This window comes from Myiozetetes cayanensis, unplaced genomic scaffold (assembly GCF_022539395.1).
Source record: "Myiozetetes cayanensis isolate MyiCay16 unplaced genomic scaffold, myiCay2020 scf2-11, whole genome shotgun sequence".
Taxonomy (NCBI): Eukaryota; Metazoa; Chordata; class Aves; order Passeriformes; family Tyrannidae; genus Myiozetetes; species Myiozetetes cayanensis.
The window spans coordinates 47,775,250-47,795,493 of record NW_026087411.1 but is presented as its reverse complement, the minus strand read 5'-3'; the positions used below and the strand labels follow the sequence as shown (position 1 = coordinate 47,795,493).

Here is a 20,244-nt window from a genome sequence, read left to right as displayed (position 1 = left end):
AACATGCCCAGAGCTGTATTCAAACTGTATTTAATTGAACTAATTGCCAAGGCCTAAAAGAACAGATTTGCCAGAAAAATAACCTCGTTGCTCTCTGCAATAATATTGAACAATGATGAAAAAAATTATACTGCTTACAGTCATGAAAGAGTTCATTACCAGATCTCCCAACCTCTGGAATCACAGCATAGAAGATCTCCTGAATCAGGTCATAACACAGACACCTGGATGGGGTGGCACAAAGTGTGCCACTCCCTCCCAGGAACATCAAAACTTCATGCAAGAATCCACAGCACTCACTCACTGCCTGGCAGCATACTGCTTATTGGAGACTGCTTGAGTGCTACTGCCTACTGGCCAGGCACAGCTGCTCTTCAGAGCACACATCAGGACAAACAACTACCTGAGGGTACAGCACAGCAAACTCTTGAGAAGGTGTTAAAACAGTGAGAGAGGTTATATCAAGGCAGTGGGCTGAAACAGGTGAGAGCGAGAGTCTTGCATGTGAAGTCAGTATTTCCCACATTGAGATAAATACACATCCATAAACACATCTAAATCCAAAGCTGTTTTCTACTTAGGTCAACACACTAACTTAAAACACCCATTATATTTTTGAAACCAATTCACATTTTCTTGATTTTCTTGATTTCTTTCATATGCCTGCTGCCCAGAGAGATCAGGATTCTATGAAGAGCATCCTGTGGTGTGTCTGTGGAGCTTGAACTTACTGCAGAAACTCTTTAAGTTTTGAGATTTGCAACACAGTTCTTCAGATAAATCAAGGATTATCAATGACCTTTTTGTCAGCTGATCTGTAATGACATATCAAGAAACTAAACCAACCAGTACTGGATCCACCCAGAAAGGGCAAACTGCAAAAAACAAGATGTCTACAACCACTTCACAATCCAGGTCACTGGGATGCTGTGAAAGACAGACAGGATTCTTATACCAGTCTCATCCTCCAAAGCAAACTGGAGTAGCAGCAGAGTAAAGAACCAAAAAACAATGACAAATGGGCTAAATAAATCAAGGTGCTAACATTAGGTAAGACAAAAAACCACTCAACTTGGGAGTAAGCTTTTCTAACACATTAATGAAGGCGGCAAAATAATCTAACTGAATGCTAACAACTCCTTACCTTCAACAACTCTTAGGAGTAGCAATATTGCAGTTAAAGTAGCTACTATCCAAATCCAGAATCAATGGATGCAATTTAACAACTGGGCAGTAGAGAAAAGGGAAAATAGATTTGGCAAGCCTCCCCTCCTCCCCTTTTAAAAATTTAATACCACTGCACTAAAAGCAAGCAGCATTCTCAAGACATACCTGCTACTGAAAACTTCTAGAAACAGGGAATTCATTAAAGCTTTATGAATACTCTAAATAAATTCATTGGCTGCAAGAGCCAATTTTGTTTTCTTTTTAAAATAGTGACATGTAATAAACAAAATATAAAAATAAAAAAGACCAAAAGTTATTCTTACTTCCTTGGAGTACACCAGGATATAAAAACTGATGTTATCTGCTTAACAACACCACAATCTACAATGCCTTGCAGATGGAAGCACTGCATCTAGTGCTGCACATTTTGGGTACCATCAAAATACACATTATGTAATTTAGATACAGCTCTTGCCTGTAATGACTCTCTCTGTGCTTTCCTGTTTCAGAATGGACAGCACGTAATTTTGCATATTGTTTTCAACTTCCAACAACACTATGCAAAAAAGGGTCAAAGATCAACCCGCTTATTTGACAGCAGGCTACAAACTTTCAATCACAAGTAAAAGCAATCATCAAGATCTGATTTTTCTGTCAAGAAAGAAGTGATGACTAATCAGATGAACTATTTTTTTACTTGGGTCACTGCAACAAAAATATTTCCTGAACAACAGTTCCATACTAAAAATACAAATGTTGTTTCCTGATGCATTTCTAGAAGATTATTTTGAACTTCAAGTCAATATTTAACACTTTTATGCTGCTCAGCCTAAGAAACAGGTAGAGACATCAAATCTTACTATTTAGTTAGTGATTAAACTTATGATAAAACCAGGGAGTCAATAAAGCTTCCATCGGAAGGTGGTAGAATCTCAATCAGTGTTTCATTAACCCATACTGACACAGAGGACATTTCCTCCATTCTCTTCCTAAAAGTAAGGGCTGTGATTCAAATGATTATTGGACTGGTTTATTAATTTGATTTTTAACAGGGGGCAGGGAAAAAAAAATATTTTTTTTCCAAATGTATAATTCACCTAATAAAGACCTCCAGGCAGAAACTGTCATCTTACATTAAGCTGCTAGCACATTTTGCTAAAGGCCAGGTATTTACCTAAACAAATACTATAAAGCATGCATTTAAAATCTTAAAAGAATTATCATTTACTTTAGAGGTGTCTATATTTCACATGTTAACTCTTTTCTCCAACAAGAATTAGCATTATTTTTAAAGTTGCTGTATTAACAAATTAGCTTTTATCATTAGAAAAAAAATAGAATACAAGGGATGAAAAAGGGTACCACATCTCTCTTCCCAAGTCCTGAGAGCATTACAGACCCCAGTGCTCGACTCTGTTCTCACCACAGCAGTAACAGCAAGCAGCTCTAGGGATCTAGGACTTCCTGACATTACTTAACTTTCCTGCTTGTTAGACAGTCAGAACACCTACAACAGTTGATCTTTCCCCCGCCCCAAGTCTTTTAACAGCTTATTTTTAATTCTGATAGGGTTCATAGCTTATGACAATCATAAATTAATACTACTCATAAAAGATATGGCAATATACTATTGTGGATAAATCAGAAAGTTAAAATCATTCAATAACAAGCAAGAACCAAATTATTTCCCAGTCTAGCCTGAAACGAGAGCAGAAAATTTAGCATTATGCTTTCACAAACTAAATACAAGAATGCAGGAAGGTCTGAAAGAGCTACTCTCTCCATTATTTAGCAAATCAAAGCATTTTCTCCCATCCTTCTTGTCCTGGTTTTGGCTGGGACAGAGTTAATTTCCTTCCTGGTAGATGTTACAGGGTTGTATGTTTGGATTTAGTATAAGAATTATGTTGATAAAATACTGATGTTTTAGTTGTGCTAAGTAGCACTCAAGTCAAGGACTTTTCATTTTCCCATGCTCTACACCATGAGCAGGTGCACAAGAATCCAGGAGGAAGCATGGCCCAGGACAGCCGACCTGAACTGGCCAAAGGGATATTCCATACCACAGAACATCATGCTCAGGATGTGGGGAATTGGCTGGACCTGCTGATCAGTGCCTCGGGATGGGATGGGCAGCAGGTGGTAAGCAATTGCACTGTGCATCACTTGTGTTTCTTGTTTTAGTTGTGGTTGTTTGGGGTTTTTCCCATTACTACTATCATTAGTAGTAATAATAGTAGTCTACTTCAATATCATTACCATTACTATATTTTACTTTGTTCCAATTATTAAACTGTTCTTAACTCATAAGTTGGGGTTTTTTTCCTGATTCTTCTCCCCTTCCCAACTGCAGATGGGAGGAGGTGAGTGGCTGCATAAAGCTTACTTGTCAGTTGACATTAAACCACGACTCTCCATGCAGTGGAATGAATACATCGGGTTTACAGCAATACATTAAAAATTCTTCCCTATGAGGATATAAAGAACAAGCAGAGAGAAGAAAAACAAAAATTCCCTCTTCCCAGTGCACAACACAATCTGAGACTAAGTCAAAATATAGGACAAAATCATTTCACATTCAATGCACATGACAAGCAAGGGAATACTTGCTTCACGAGCCCTTTGACTGTTCTGATCTTCAAATGATGTAAAGAGATTCTGAATCAAGTTAACTTCCAGGCATTAACCTGGTCATCATTAATAAGTGTCTATCTCTCCTTCAGCTTACTTGCCGCTACCCACACCCAGTCTTCCTGTGCAATACACTTCCACATCTGATCTTTCTCATTTCAGTTCCCCACCTACAGACTTTCCTGCATTCATATGTCCCAAAGAAGCAATCAGAGCATGAGATGAAAGGCAACATTAATCAAGATAAACTGGTATTTACACAATTTTTTCTTTTCTCTTATTTTTTTTAATTCAATATTGCAGAGGCAGTTGCTTTCAAAACTTTTAAATGTAGGAAAAAATAAGAGTACTCAAATACCAAAACTGAAGTTCAGTAAATCACCAGAACTGTTTAATCATCGTGTAAAGTTGTTTCTTGAACAATACAGTATAGAGGGCCTGCATAAGTTAGGCATTAGAGCACCTTTCTTTGGGTTCCTTACTGTTATATCTTAGCAAATTAAGTTTGGTAAACAACAAACTAAGTTTTGTTTATTAAGAGACATGCTATGTGCCTACAAATTTATTTTAAAAAATATTACATTGGTCTAAATGTTAAATATAGACATTTATGGAAATTTTAGGAAAAAGAACATCTATCAAAAGTCCTTCACTTTAACATCTCCTTTCATCCAAGACAAGTGTCACTACTACTGACTGATCGTAACTATGTAGGCTACTCAGGTCGCCTACCATGGAATGACCACTGCCTAACTCCTGCTTTTCCCAGGTGACCTGTCACATATCACACCCATACAACAGACCGAGAAATGAGTTTTCCCATTTGTTAAGTCTGAAGATGCTGAATGCCTGCAAGAATGGTCTTTAAAAAACAAGCATAGGAAAGCATGGAAAATTGAGAATCTGAAAGTGCTCATATTAGAAATTCATGTCCTTTAGGACCAAGTGGGAGTATTTTTGTCACACGTTGATGGGAATTGTACAGTTATAGTTCTAAATGAGATTTAGAATATGAAAAGTTTTCAATATTTAAACATTATCAGTACATTCAGAGAGTGGTTTTACTTTCATGATTTTGGGGTTTTTTACGAACAATTTCATCCACAGCAGTATCACAGCTCTACTCTTCTATTTAATCACCATCTTTCATGGCACAGTAGGAAGGAGAACCCTAACATGCGTAGCCATCACAGACAACTTTTGGCAACCGCTGGACCACTCCATCTTAGTAAAATGCTCTGTTACGCTACGGTTAAAATTTATAGAAGTGGGGAAATGGAGGTAATATTTAAATTAATGATTTTAAATTACTTATTTGTTTAGAAAATATTTAATTTATGGAACAACTCAACCCTAACTTCTGAAAGACTCAAGCAATTTATTATTCTTTATTGAAGCTGTTAAAATATAAATCCCTATTCCCAAGGGAGACAGAATGATTATAAGAAAGGTAAATTTTATTAATCAGATGCTAAATACTGACCTCCAGTAACCCCTCTAAGAGAAGCAATTTTCATCTATTTGGATGTTAAACACTCCATGCATTTATCATAGAGCTACCTTAAGACAGACATGCTTAAGCCTTGTTTTTCTTGATTATTTTTATTTTCAATAAATTCAGACATAATTACAAACTATAAATACTGTTATTTGAAACCAACAAAACCATAATTAACTCTTAGCACATAAATGGAGGAAATTAAATTGAGAAGAGAGCTAAATAGTTCTTCAGCTTTACATAGTGGACTGTTACTGCTGCATGCTGAGTTTTCTAATCATGAGTTCACAGACCAAAATTTTAAATCAACAAGAGATGCCAAAAATTCAGCAAGGCCAATTAGTAAGATAGATAGAAAATTATGACCACCTCAAGTTAGAAAAAGATGGCATTTGTTTCAAGTCTGGTAAATGTGATCTCCTGTTGAGAATACAGAAAACACAAATGAGCATGCTATAAATGAATACATGAGTATGTGGGAGGAAAAGCATAAAAAAAGAAAAGCACACCACTACTGCCTTAAACCTGGTTAAAGACTATGCATCCACCCATTATTAAGGAGGGGAAAAAAAAAAAGACAAGACCACAGATGTCTGTGAGGCAGGAATGCCAACTGCAGGGCTTTGAGAGTTTTCACTATTGGTATCACTCCATGGTTTAAGCCTTGTACAACTTTAGGAATGCACAATCAGCTTTCTATGACTAATCACTTGTGTTATCCTCACATGCAAGAGGTCTGAGCCAAGAACACCAAGAAGCAGAGAACTGCACAAGCACAGACTCCAGCGAGCGCCAAAGTTGAAGGCAGTCTGTAGCCGAAACACAAAGCAAAACACAGCTACAGAGAACTGGGAGAGCATGAGTGACCATAAATATGAGGCAGCATGAGAAACAGCAGTAATTAGCAGCAACTGTATTTTAGCAGAATAAACTTTTTCAAGGTATTATAGTCCTTCATAAAATTGTTGAAGGAAACCCCAAAGACTACCCCCATCTAAGATGCCCTAGAAATTGTCTTCCAGCTTGTGAAGCAGAAAACATACAAAAGCAGAAAACACCCAAAAGGAAGGCATAAGAACAGCAAAGAGGTTTTATAGTGTATTTGCTCAGTCAGGTTAAATCTTTTGGGGCTTTTTGCTATTTATTTCTGATAAATGTATTTTCCTGTAATTTTCCCTTAGTTGCACTGCTGGACCTAATTTAAACAAACCTTCCATTACAGCTAACAAGTTACAAACCAAAGACAGATTGTTTACCCCAGAAGAAGCAAGTATTCTCTGCTAATACATAAGTATTTTTCTGATATAAAAGCTTATTAAACTAGTCTTCAATTTTCTTCATTATTATTAGGTTTTTGTACTGAAGTGTCATTTGCCTTAGCTTTTCATATTACAATTTCTTATTTTGTTGTTCATGTCAAATCTGTATTATGTATTTCAGAAAAAAACAGTTTGTGAAGCCACCACAGAGCTTTTCAAAATTTGCCTAATTAGAGCTAAAAGATGATACAGTGCCCTCAAACATTTATCATCATCTGCTTAAACAATTTGCTACTTACTACTAAGCCTTTCACAGTCTTTAAAGGTAAAAATGCACAATTTCATAATCCTTTTTAATTTCATCCATGCTTAAATTTTCCACGGTTAAAGTGATCAGAACAGAGGCTTTGTCGTGGTTTTTTTTCTCCTTTATGCCTATTTTCCATATACTATTCACTGTCAACACACGTTCCATGATATTCTGTTTCCACTTTGCAAAAAAACGTTCCAAAAATGCCATCTTTCACATTGTGGATGTAATTGAGGCAAAATCCCTTCCTACTTTTCAGTGCCAACTTGACATATTATCATTTCAGCAAGGTCTACACAGACACCCTTACATGATCAATCTTTCTCAGAAGAGGAACAGGTAGGTCTCATTACTACTAGAGATCATCCATTTCCGTATTTACCTTTAAGTACGAAGACATTGCCAAATCCTTGACCTAAGATATAGGTTATCTTTGTTCAAAAGAGGTCTCTGCTTTCCAACATCATCAAATGAGTTCTTTTTTAAGTGGATACTCCAAAAACTGGCTAAGGTGTCAGATATACACACTAATTCCAGAATTTGTGCAGTAATACACAATTCACATTTAAGGTCCAGATCAGACTGTTTGCATAGTTATTTCTACGCTCAGTGCCATGTTGTCCTGTCAAAGTTTGCTTTACTGACTGCAGATCCACCTTCTTAATAGCACAAAGATGAGCTGTTATTTTTATTTAAAAAAAACCCACACAAACAAACAAAAAACCACAAAAATTAATGATTTTAAAATGAAACATCCTTCTAAGGAAACGGTTTATTTCCTTCATACAGAGACAAATTCAATAAATGATATCTTAATTCCTGTATTTATCTATGGAGTTACCTTTTGAAAACAGCAATTTTGTATTCAAACCAGTAACAAGACTACAAAGGGAAGCTATTAAAAAATTACGCTGAGGAAGAAGGAATGTTCAATACTTTCCTCTGTTTCCACTCTCATTAATGAGAAATATTATGTTTCAGATAATTATTTAACCACAGAGATGAAGTAGCAAAAATCTGAGCTTCCACTGGCAAGAAAAGGCCAAAGAGTAATTACGTAAGTTTGACTTTTTCAAATTGTGTATATCTTATTAAATTTGCCAAAGAATATTTAAATAATAGGTTATTAGTGTCTAAGAGTTATTAGCAGTTATCTCTGAGCTCTGAGCATGAACAGAAGATGGTAGAAAAATGCAAATATAACTCTTCTCTTTACATTAGGGATTAAAGGAGGAGCTAAGGAATTTACTGTCCATAAGCTGTACTTGAATTCCTGTGAAAAAAACAGTAAGCACATCACACATAACAAGAAAATTAGGAACAGCCAGCATGATTTGTCAAAAATCAATCATGTCAGGCTAACTTAATTTCCTTCAGTGACAGGATAACAAGCCTTGGGAATATGGGAGTGGTAGTAAGTGTCATTTATCTTGACTTCACTAATTGTTGAAAACCTTACAAGATAGTCCCAGGTGCAAGCACACCCAGCTGGAAAACTATATATAGTAGTCCACATTTCACTATCAAGGTTTATAACAAAAAAATGCATAGGGACTTGTACTGAGTCCAGAATATTTTCATTAACAACAGGATAACAGAAAAAAAATCGTCTTACTGATTTTTACAAAGACAACTAAGATAGGAGCAGTTACAAAGATGCTGGAAAAAAGGATAAGAATTAGAAACGGATCTTGGCAATTTTGAGAACTACTGTATGGAAAAAAAAAAAACCCAACCCAAACCAAACAAACAAAAAATCAAAATAACACCAAAAAAACCCAACAAAACCACCAACAAAAACGTCAAAACAAAACCAAAAAAACAAACAAAAACACCAAAACAAAACGGAAAGAAGGCACACCTTTAAGATAAACGTCCTATGCTGTAACTGAGTAACATAAATCAACACTGCAAATGAAACGTGAAAAGTGATGAACAAGAGTGTTGCATAGCAGAGACCGATCTGGATACTGTACCCCTGGGGCTCCCCACAGATTGTGACCCAACAAGGCTAATCAGAAAAGCTTAGAAGAGCAACACCACTTCCCATTCTGCTCAGCTCTAGCAAGGCCTGAGCAAACTGCACAAAGTTCTGGGCGCTGAGCTTCATGAAAAAGTTAAACGAACAGCAAATTATCCAGAGAAGAGTAAGTGATAGCTTAACAAAGAAGAAATTAGAAGGGAGAAAGTAAAATGGTCCTTCAATATATATGTGTAAACTACCATAGGAATATACTCTCCAACTGTGAATTCAGGTCTGTGGTAAGTCGAAGAACCTCACAATATACTTCTCTCAATTACAAGGAATAAAATTTAGTTTATATATCTGAATTAAATACCTATAAAATGGTTTAATAGCTTGGAAAAGGTGAATGAATTTGTCTTAAAAGGAGTTGTAAAAAGTTTAACAGACCAGACAAATATCCTTAAGAAGTGACACAGTAAGAGATGATCTGAGCATTGGCCTAAGACTAGGTGCACAGCGAGGCTCTGTGCTTTTACCCAAACTGTTTCTTACCACTCTTAATGTATTAGAAACATGAAGACATAACATCACCTCAAATGCCTACTTAATCTTTCTTCAGTGAATTCATACGTACAGTTCTGAATTCCCCAAAGGGAAATATCTTCCAGAGTCACTCACTTATTTCAAACCTAAAGTCTGTGCATCTCCAACGCTATTCATAGCATCACACAACCCTTGTATCCATACATAGCTCATTTTTCCACATGTAAACCAGAAAACTGGGGATTCTACCCCAACAAAAAATATTTTTGACACATTAAAAATTCAAAAGAAAATATCAGGGCAGAATCATAAGCACCCAACTTATTATACTTTTTTTCTGAACTCCAGTAGCAAATTTAGCACACATTTGCCTATCACCAGGAACAGATGTTCTCAGGAAGGTTCCTTGCTAAATTCTACTTGTAATTTCAAAGGCCCTTTCAGGTGCAGTCATATCATATATTCCACAGCAGTATGTCTCATTTTAAATCAAATCCACTTTATCACTCAGACTGAATTACGTAGCTCACCTCATTCACGAATCTATAAAAATATCATGACAGACAAGACTGGATAAGGAAAAGCAGCTTTGCGTTCTCTGCACAGCTTCACTGTGATCACACAGGCACAGTGCAATTTCATACTTCATATACAGTCCAGTCCTAAAAGAACTTATGTATCACTGGTGCCACAGGAAAACCTTTTGTAATTTTCACTTTGCCTCATCTCAGAACTCTTACTATTGAAACCAGATGACAGTAGCAAATGTAAAAGTGGACAAGATATAGGATAGCACTACTTTGGAGCTATGGCACTTTTCTTCTTCCAGAGTCTTCAGTAGGTGGCACTTCAATGCACTTACTGTTAACTGACAGGTGACCACTGTAGGTCTTCACAAAGTGGAAAACTAGGGAAGACAGAGCAAGCTCCCTTGGAGCATGGATAAAAATTAATTTCAAATGATCATGCAAAGGACTTTGCCAGAACCAGTTCCAGTAACAGGGGAAATCAGCATTCAGAATTCCTATGGCTATGTTCAAATTATAAAGAATATAATTAGCCACAAAATATCAAAAGGAATGGCACTTTATTTATTTTTCTTTGTTCTGCTTTCTTCCACTGAGAGAAATTAAAATGTACTTTCTCTTACAAAACAAAAGAAGCCACAGGCAGTGACGGCCTGTGCATCTGCATAGATTTACAGTACAAGAGCGAACAAAAAGGTGTAGCTTCTTTTATCTCCTAGTACTTTGTGCAAACCCTGACAACCTTCCTGCTTGAAACAGTCAACTCACAGAAATAATGAGAAGTCTGAGAAGGGGTTGTATCAGAAAACAAGAAGCATTCATTTCCTGTTGGCGAAACTTTTAGGGGTCTTGGAAAGGGGGAGAAAGGTTAAAAAAAAAAAATCAACACAAATATCAACATTTAACTAGGGATCATGGCTCACTTGCTTTCTGAACTGAGAAACTGTCCACAGTAGTTACTTCATGCCACCCAGTCTCTCACCATTCTCCTGCAGCAACTGTAAGGTATTCTATTTTCACCTAAAACATCTACTGAAAATTTGCATCACAAGAAAAAACCAGTGCTGAAACAACCGGGCAAATCAGTATTTTCTGTAGCTCAGTACCTAGTTGTGCAATTTTATGTGTCTTTTTTTCTTTCCAGCAGACTCATTTACTCTGGCCACCTTGCCTCTATAAGTTCCAGGCTCCCTTATGGACTGAAGCCACAATACTCCAAGTGCAGATCAACTGCCAGCTCTCGATTTAAGTGTGTTGACTCTGACTTCAAAAACCACCCCAGTAAATCACCATTAGGTGAAATGGTAAGACCACAAAATTCATACCATCATTATAAGCTGTAAGCCAGCTGTTTCTCTTTCTAAAGTGTCTTTAATCTCATTTTATTTTTCCCTAAGTCACTACACAAATGCCACTGCCAAAGACTTATCTCTTGCAAAGATGCTGGGACAGTACCAAAACAGTCATAAAATTTAAACATACTTTATACTCAAATTAAACAATGCTAAACAAGACAAATTATTATACTTAGCTTTAGGCCCTGGGCTTTCTAAGATGATCTAAATCACAGTTCCCTTTCATATGTCCTATGCGATTGGACTGAAGCCTAAAAAAGATACAGCGTAGAGTCTTCCTACACCCTCTTATTTCTGTTTTGAGATTTATTGTATGCTGTTCCAGATCTGCCATTCAGAGAGTATAATAACAACTACCAGCTACTTTCCATTTCTCTTGATTTCACACAAGGTAAAAAATAGATATATTCTATGTATATATGGTCTTCCTTTGTCCTTGATTCAAAAAAGGTATAGGTTGCTTACACATAGACTGACATACTTCCAGCAGTTCCTATGTGGCACAAGAAACTTACAATAAGCATGCTGACAGCCAAGTTAATGAAATATGCAAAAATAAGACTTAATTTCTTCTGGTTTGCAGCTGTTAATATTTTGCTCAGCCTGTAATGTCCCTCTTTTTCTACAATAATGTTCCTTATGTTTTATCATAACCAACTTGAACATATAACGAGGGAACATATATCTTCTCAACAATGAACTGGACCTCAGAAATATTAAAGCCTCTATTTGCTCACTAACAAAATCTCCATTGCCTCCTCAAATTTTTATTAGGAACATTGAATATTAAAGATAAACATACTTAATTGAGTGTATCATGAAGTCTTGGACTGAAGCATACTCTTAGCTTATTCCTCAATTGAATATCCAGCAGGATCTGGACAAACTTGAAATGTGGGACCATAAGAACCTTATGAAGATCAAAAAGTCCAAGTACAAGGTGCTGCACCTGGGTCAGCAATCCCAGACATGAGTACAGAGAGAAAAACTCATTGAGAACACACCCATGGAGGAGACTTGGGGGATCTTGGTGGATGAAAAGCTGGATATGAGCCGGCAACATGCACTTGCAGCCCAGAAGGCCAACAGCCTCCTGGGCTGCATCAAAAGACACAGCCAGTGGGTTGAGGGAAGTGATTTTGCCCTCTTCTCTGCCCTCAAGAGATCCCACGTGGAGTCCAGAATCCAGGTCTGGCGTCCAGAATCCAGGTCTGGCGTCCAGAATCCAGGTCTGGCGTCCAGAATCCAGGTCTGGCGTCCAGAATCCAGGTCTGGAGTCCAGAATCCAGGTCTGGAGTCCAGTGGGTTGAGGGAAGTGATTTTCCCCTCTTCTCTGCCCTCAAGAGACCCCACGTGGAGTCCAGAATCCCGGTCTGGAGACCAGAATCCCGGTCTGGAGTCCTCAGCAAGTGGACCTGTTGGAGTAGGTCCAGAGGAGGAACACAAAGACAATCAGAGGGCTGGAACACCTCTTCTATGAAGACAGGTTAAGAAATTGAGGTTGTTCAGCCTGGGAAAGTGAAGGTTCCACTGAGACTTCATTGTGGCTTTCCAGTACTTAAAGGGGGATTATAAAAAAGAGGGAGAGTGATTTTCTACATGGGAAGATATTGACAGGACCAAGGGGAATGGTTTTAAACTAAAAGAGGAGACATTTTGATCAGATGTTAGGAACAAATTCTTTACATGAGGGTGGTGAGGCACTGGTACAGGTTGCCCAGAGAAGCTGTGGAAGTCCCATCCCTGAAACTGTTCAAGGTCAGGTTGGATGGGGCTTTGAACAACCTGGTCTAATGGAAGGTGTCCCTGCCCATGGCAGTATGGGGTGGAACTGGATGATCTTTAAAGTCCCTTCCAATCCAACCCATTCTATGATTCTATGATATTTATCACAGATTAACCAAAGCTATTTTATTTTGGTTTTCACATTTTCTATTCTTTACTTGCTACTCCACACAACTATTCTTTTATGTTTCTTCTTGTATGAACAGATTACTTGTTAACGTAAAACCAAAGGTTCATTACAAACGCACGGAAAAATTAGTTGCTCTTCAGCCACACAAGATCATTCCACTGAAACGCACTACTGCTCACTATTACCATCTACAGATCAGCATGTGTACCAACAACTGCTTTTGTTCCCAAATGAATATTCTCTTTTAAGGCACAGGAACAGGTTAGTAGCCACAGACAAGCTCAACTGGTCATCATATTACACAAGCAGGTTACAGCTCTACCCTCCGATTGCACTCACTCACCAGCAATGCCAAAATAAAGCCATGCTCTAAGTTTTAGCAATGCTATTCCCTCTGACACTTCTCCTTTACTGAATCAACCTTAATCCATAGCTGAAAACAACATTCATCTGGAATCTTCAATTTAAGAGGCTGCTTTAGACAAGGAAAAGCATTCCTGAAGTACAGAAAACTAGGCTATAATTTAGATTTTTCCACTCAAACATCTTATTGAGTGATAGCTTAAATAGGAGGTTTTTACAAGCAGGATAAAGCCTGCTACAGTCCTCAGAACCTGATCACAGTTTCCAAAGATTTCTCCACAATCACAAAATCCATGGGCTGGTTTGGGGGTTCATGTTTTTGCTCATATTCAGACCCAAATTCTTTAACAAAACCCTCCCAAATGCCTCCCTTATTTTTATTTATAAGTATCCTTAACATTTTGGAAACACCATTCTACGGGATGAAAGTCTTCCACAACTTGGCTATTTGGCTAAATTATCTGCCTACAGATAACAGGTGAATCATTTAAGACTCTATTCTTCTTACTGAAAAGTACAGAAAGAAATTCAGAGCTAATTTATCATTACACTGTTGGGCTATATGAAGTGAAAGGTAATGGTCTGCAAACAGATATATAGCTATTTCACTGAAATAGCTGAGCACCCCTTTTAACTCCTGATGCAAATAATAGCAAAGAAGTAAAATTCCATTAATAGGCTTTTCTTTTTGCTTTCTTGCCCCATTTACCCCTCTTCCAAAAGAGGAAATTGCTGTGTTTGCTAGTAAAGAAATACTAAATGGGGAGGAGGGGATTTTGCATAATCTGTAACTTTTATCATGCTTCCATTCTTCTCAGAGGAGCCCAAGGATTCCAAACATTAGGTGAGTAACTTTCACTTAGACTCTGAAATTTAAAATTTGCTTTCAGTAACAGAAAGAAAGAAGAGAAAGACATTTTTTTCAACCATTTCACAGTGGTCAAACTTAAAGTAAATGAATACTTCTCTTTGTAGCAGAAAATAAGAGGATATTAACCAAAAAACTTACAGTATTTGATACACGACATAGAAATTTGAACATGAAGGGTGAGTGATTATTTCAGGGTTAATAAAGCATTCCCCCTTGAAAGGAAAAAAAAAAATAGGAAAGTAAAAAGCATAGTTCAGACTGAATCCAAATATGGCAGGTGACAGAAAGCAGCGACCTCAGATGACTGTTCTAGGACCACATCCCAAAACCCAGCACAATTAGCACTAATTGATCAGCATCCTCAGCCAAAATGCCAAGAATTGAGCAAGCACTGAAAAGCAAAGTCTCCCCATCTCCCCAGAAAGGATGCTTTCTTCCAGTCAGAAATCTGAAACACCAGTGCAGAGAAGCCAGCACTTTCCCTACTAGCACAACACTGCACCCATAGATACAGGGCTCATCAGCAACTGTGGAGCATCTATAGGATCATCAAGATTGGAAAAGACCTCTAAGGTCTTCAAGGTCAATCAGCAACCCAGCACTAAACCATGTCCTTACACAACCTATCTACACATTTTTTCAATATTTTCAGGGATTGTAAGTCCACCACTTCTCTGTGCAGCTTGTTCCAATGCCTGACCACCCTTTCAGTGAAGAATTTTTTCCTAATACCTCACCTAAACCTCCCCTGGCACAAATTGAGTTGATCAGCATTTCAATTCTTTATTTCATTTGCAGCACCTATCATATTTACTCTAAACAATAAACCACCAGTAAATATAGTTACCCTATGACTGTGAAGAATTCCCTTCTGTCGGGCAACACAGGAATCAATTATTAGAAACAATACCGACATCTTCCACCCACATTCAATTACCAAACTACGCAGGACTGAGAAAGTTACTTCTGCTTTGGAATACAAGCTTTTGCACTAACGTTTATCAAGAGTACCCAGTGTGAAAACATCACAGGGCAGCCAGAACACCACACAGGTCTGTAAGCTGTGGATATGAAATAGGAAGCTTGCAGGGCAACTTCGGAACATGATGTCTTGTAGCAGTTTGACTTGATTAAAAACAGAGAGGAAGGCAAAAGGAGGACAGAACTCTTCCGGAGTCCCTGATGACTAACAGTGACAAGACCTCTTCAAACAGCACTATTTTTCCAGCCTCATAGTGAGTGCAGGTTTCTTAAAAATAAGCTCAAATGATCTGTCTAAAGAAGACAAGAAAAACTGTCAGTTCTCTAGACACAAACTGGTGAAGCACTATGCTGTTTTAGGCAACTACTGCTTCACAACTCCATGAATGTGGGCAGGGTAATAAAGCCCTAGGGGAAAGAAGGGAAAAAATCGCTCTTTGAAAAATGTCAGCAATCAAAAGCACTGTGGTAAAATACTATGGGAAGAGCGTCTCATATAAAATATTGATCCAGCTCCTGTAAACATGTGAAGTTCATGGAAGTCAATTTTCACCTTAATCCTACATTTATGCTTTAATAGAACTATCCCATATTTTTAGATTCATTTTCTTTTTTGCTGCAATAGCAAAATATTTTCAGCTCAAAAATCAGACTTGTCTTTAAATATATGTAAGAGGATTCTAAAAGCATGCCCTGAAATATTTCTCCCATCTCCTCCCTCCTTTCCTCTCTTCCACAATACTACTGAAATTCTATTTTAAAAAAGCTATATTCTAGAACCTATTTTAGCTTCTGTTAAGTTGCATTTTGCTTGCAAATAGGAATGATTGGTGCAGCACTTAAGAACACTGAAATTACGAAGCTTTATGCTCTCTCCCATTTTGTTTTTCCTTCTCACCTTAAAGAAACATATTTATTTCAAGAGAAACTTGATATATAGAGTACTGGAGAGTGCAGAGCTTTCTTTTAAAAAGGGGTTACAATAACGCACCCATTTATTATACAGTTTTATTGGCACTGATCCTAATTAGGCAAATGAGAAAACAAAGCTGTTATATTTAGGTCAGCCTCCTCATTTAAGATGTGCACAACCTTTCTGTCTTCTGTTTGAGTTCTGAAAACATCATCTGAAAATGCAAGAGTGAGGGGAATGTTAGCTGACAGAGTTTTACGCTGTATTAAAACACCTTCTCATCACAGGCACAAAATTCAGATATGCACCAAATGCCTGACTGTACTGCATTGTTAATACTGGAGTACAGCAAAAGGATTTGCAAATGAATACATACTGTGGCTGTAGAGTAGACTCATAGCAGGCCAAGATTTAGATCAAAATTCAGCAGAGTTGTAAGAATTTTTCACATGGGATAAAAACGTGAAGTTCCTTTTGACAGGAAGGAGGCAACTCAGTCACAGCTGAAAACTGCTGCCGTTTTGACTATTTTATTCTTCACTCGTAAGCTAACAGGGCACGAGCACAGAGAATCACAGAAAAATGGAGCTGGAAAGATCTCTTGAGGTCAAACCTCCTGCCAACTCCAGGAACCAATTTCAAAGCCAGGTCTGGCTGCTAAGGGCCTTATCCACTACAACTGTTAATACCTCTAGAGGTGGAAATAAAACAGCCTCTTTGGGCAGCCCACTCCAGTGCTCAGCTACACTTGCTGTAGCCCTTACACCCAACTCTCATGCTGCAGTTTGTTCCCACCACGTCTTTCCTTCCACAGGGAAGGAGACTGGCTCCATCTTTTATAATAACAACCCAGCAGGCAGGCAGTGACAGCAGATGGAAATCCCTGGAGCCTTCTCTTCTCCAAACTAACTGAAGTCAGTTCCCCTGCACCTTGACTCCTAAATCATTTGATCCAGCCCCAAGCACTGCACTCTCCCCAGTCTCTCACTATTTTTCAAACTGTGGGGCTGAAACCAACCAATGGTATTCTAGGCATGACCTCCTGAATCTAAGTAGATAAAAATAAACACTGCTCCCTATCTGGCTACGATCCCTCTCACACAGCTTGTACTAATGCATTGGGTTACTCCTTCTCAGGTGCAAGAATTTGCTTTGGGGTCTTTTTGCCACCCCCCCCCTTTTTTTTTTTTAACTTTATGAGGTTCCTGTCAGCCCATTCCTCCCACTTGGGGCTCCAAGTAATAGGAACAGAACTGTTCCTCCATAGTCTAACATCATTCACAAACTGGCTGAAGGTGCACTCTGTCTCACTGTTTGGATTCATAACAATGCTAAACAGTACCACTCTCAGTTCCAACCCTTGAGGAACACAAACAGTCCAGACAGTTCTCTTCCAACGTTTTGGCCCATCTACCTTGTCCATATATCCCCAATTTGACTGTGAGAGACTGTGCCAAAAGCACTTCTAAAATCGTGATCAGGGAACAGTGCTGGTTTCCCCATATCCAAAGACACAGCAACAGCTTTCTCACAGAAAGCAATCAGGTTGGGCACCTTCTTAAAAGCCATAAATCACCTGTCTTCTTTTATGCTTGGAAATTACTTACTCAGGCAAACCACTGCCTGGGGCCTTACTAAAACCTTTTCTTTAAGGACTGAGGAGACAGGAATTCTTGGGCAACGACAATTAGTAAGTTTCTAAATCTCACTAAAAGGCCTTACCAGTACTTTACCTACAAGTTGTTTCTCCTTGAAATTCTCCTCATTCTTTTACACTCCTCCAAACACAACCAGAATCTGCACCTGAACCAGCTTATACTATCCTCAGGAAGAGGATGGTAGTTCTCAGGACCTCACACCTCTCTGGCCTATCAAAATATGAAAATATCTCTCCAAAATCCCACTGATTTTTTTTTCCAGGTCCATCCACAGGGGATCAGTTGATAAATAACATGCTAAAAGTTAACAGATGATACCTTGCTTACACACCAAAGCCCCCAACTGTCCTTGTCTGTCACTGATAGACTGTATACAAAGGTGCAATTTGATAGCAATGGAGAATTGAATCTAATATATCTATTGTATTTCCAACTGGAATTTAATTTATTTGTCCAAATTTCTAGTTTTCATGTCTTTTTTTGACTCACTGAATATTCATTTCCAACCTTTGCCTACCTCATTTTTTTAAAGCTATTAAAAATGTTCTGCCTTCAGCTTTACATTGCTTCCGTACTTGCTGCAATTATTCTACAATAAAGGCCAAAAGCAAATCAATTTCCATCTCCCAAGACTTCCAGATGCCTATAATTTCAAGTATTCTCCCACAGGTTTTCAGCTTTACAACTTTTAAGCCATATCCAAAAAGATATGATGCCCATTTCATTCATTTTAAATGACCACTGACTGATGTGCATTCTTAAATGCTTTTCTCCAAACATGGTTTTCTTATCCTCTCACTCACTAAACACTACCATGCTACCTTGTTGCCCTTCATTTAGCTGTATGTTAACCCTGGTCTGCTCAAACATCCAAATCATGTTCCATCCCACCCCTCCACAGAGGCTATCTCATGAAATCACGCCTTCAATCACTTCTACAATCAATCTACAATTCTTTCAATTCTACAATCATTTCCAACATAAACAAGGTGTGGGTGTTTGGAGGTGGGGTGGTTACACTTCTCAGTTGTTTTCAAAAATGGCAAATTCTAAACTCATGAGGCTGATCACTCTCTACTGAATCGCCTGTTTCAAAAGAGCCACTTTGCTTTCATCAGTGCACTTTTACCCTCATTATATTACAGTAGGTCATAGTCATTATTATCCAGGGCTCCCTTTAAGTCTGGACTCCTCCCCTCCATAAGGTTTTTTTTTGTAGATCAAAATCTAATTAGAATGTCCCTATACAACCAGAACCATATCAAGCAGTCTGGACTTAACTTTCTCATCTAAAAAAAGAAACTGTCTGCATAATTTAGCAATGCTTTTGACGACAGAGACACTGCTTCATTTTCCAACCAACAACCTGCTTAATACAGTAGCCTACTTCAGGACATGTTTCCAAAATTAACTTTTGTTCTCACTTCTTCTGTCCAATGAATGTACTGTGTTGCTGCTCCTCCTCATCCACACCTGATTATCTGTATTTTACACCTGAATGTGATCAATTGCCAAGGATTTATTTTCTAAACCAATTTGAAGTTAAGCAAACATTAGAAAATTTAACTTTGTGGAATTAATTTGAACCAGGATTGACCGATCCATTTCTCAACCTAGCCTTCCATGCTTTTTTTTTGCCCTACCCCCATGGCATTCACATTTTTTCAAAATTTCATAGGAGCAGAGCTTTTGTTGCTACTCTCAAAATTCACCATAATGTAAATGTCTTTTGGAATGCATCACCATTATCACAGCAAAAAAAAAAAGGATTCTCAAGCCAGCATTTGCTGTGCTTTTAAATTCCTGTAGTTTCATAAATATAACACTAGCCATAAAAATAAATAAATAAATAAAAACACCAAAACAAACTACAAAGAAACAAAACATCAGCATAAAATGATAAAACTGTGTTTTATGTATTCTTTAAAAAGGACCACATGTATTTCTGATGCAACATTCTTCTTCACAGCTGAGGTAGTCAGAAACTCGCCTAAGTTACTACGTATCACCTCAAGAGTGAAGACTCATGTTGGATCAGGTTTGAGACTTCAAAGATTTTATATGAAGGGGGTTGAATATTTATTTATTTTTAAAGAGGGTTCTTCTCCAGGATTCATCAGAAAAGTGAGATAAAAATGAGAAAATACTATCTCAGCTACTAGCTATGTTCCTCAGCCTGTTTTCCAGTGGATGAATGGTCCTGTCCCCAAATGTGTTTCAAAAATATCACAAAGTCCACAAGCAGGATACATATTTCAAAGTAAACATTTAGTTGTCTGACAGAGAT

The 20,244-nt window shown here is 37.8% G+C and overlaps 1 protein-coding gene across 9 annotated transcripts in view; it reads right to left on the bottom strand.

The window, feature by feature from the left end:
• Positions 1-20,244, bottom strand: part of UTRN (utrophin) — a 389,435-nt gene that overhangs the window by 177,279 nt on the left and 191,912 nt on the right. The gene's annotated exons all lie outside the window — the stretch shown is intronic.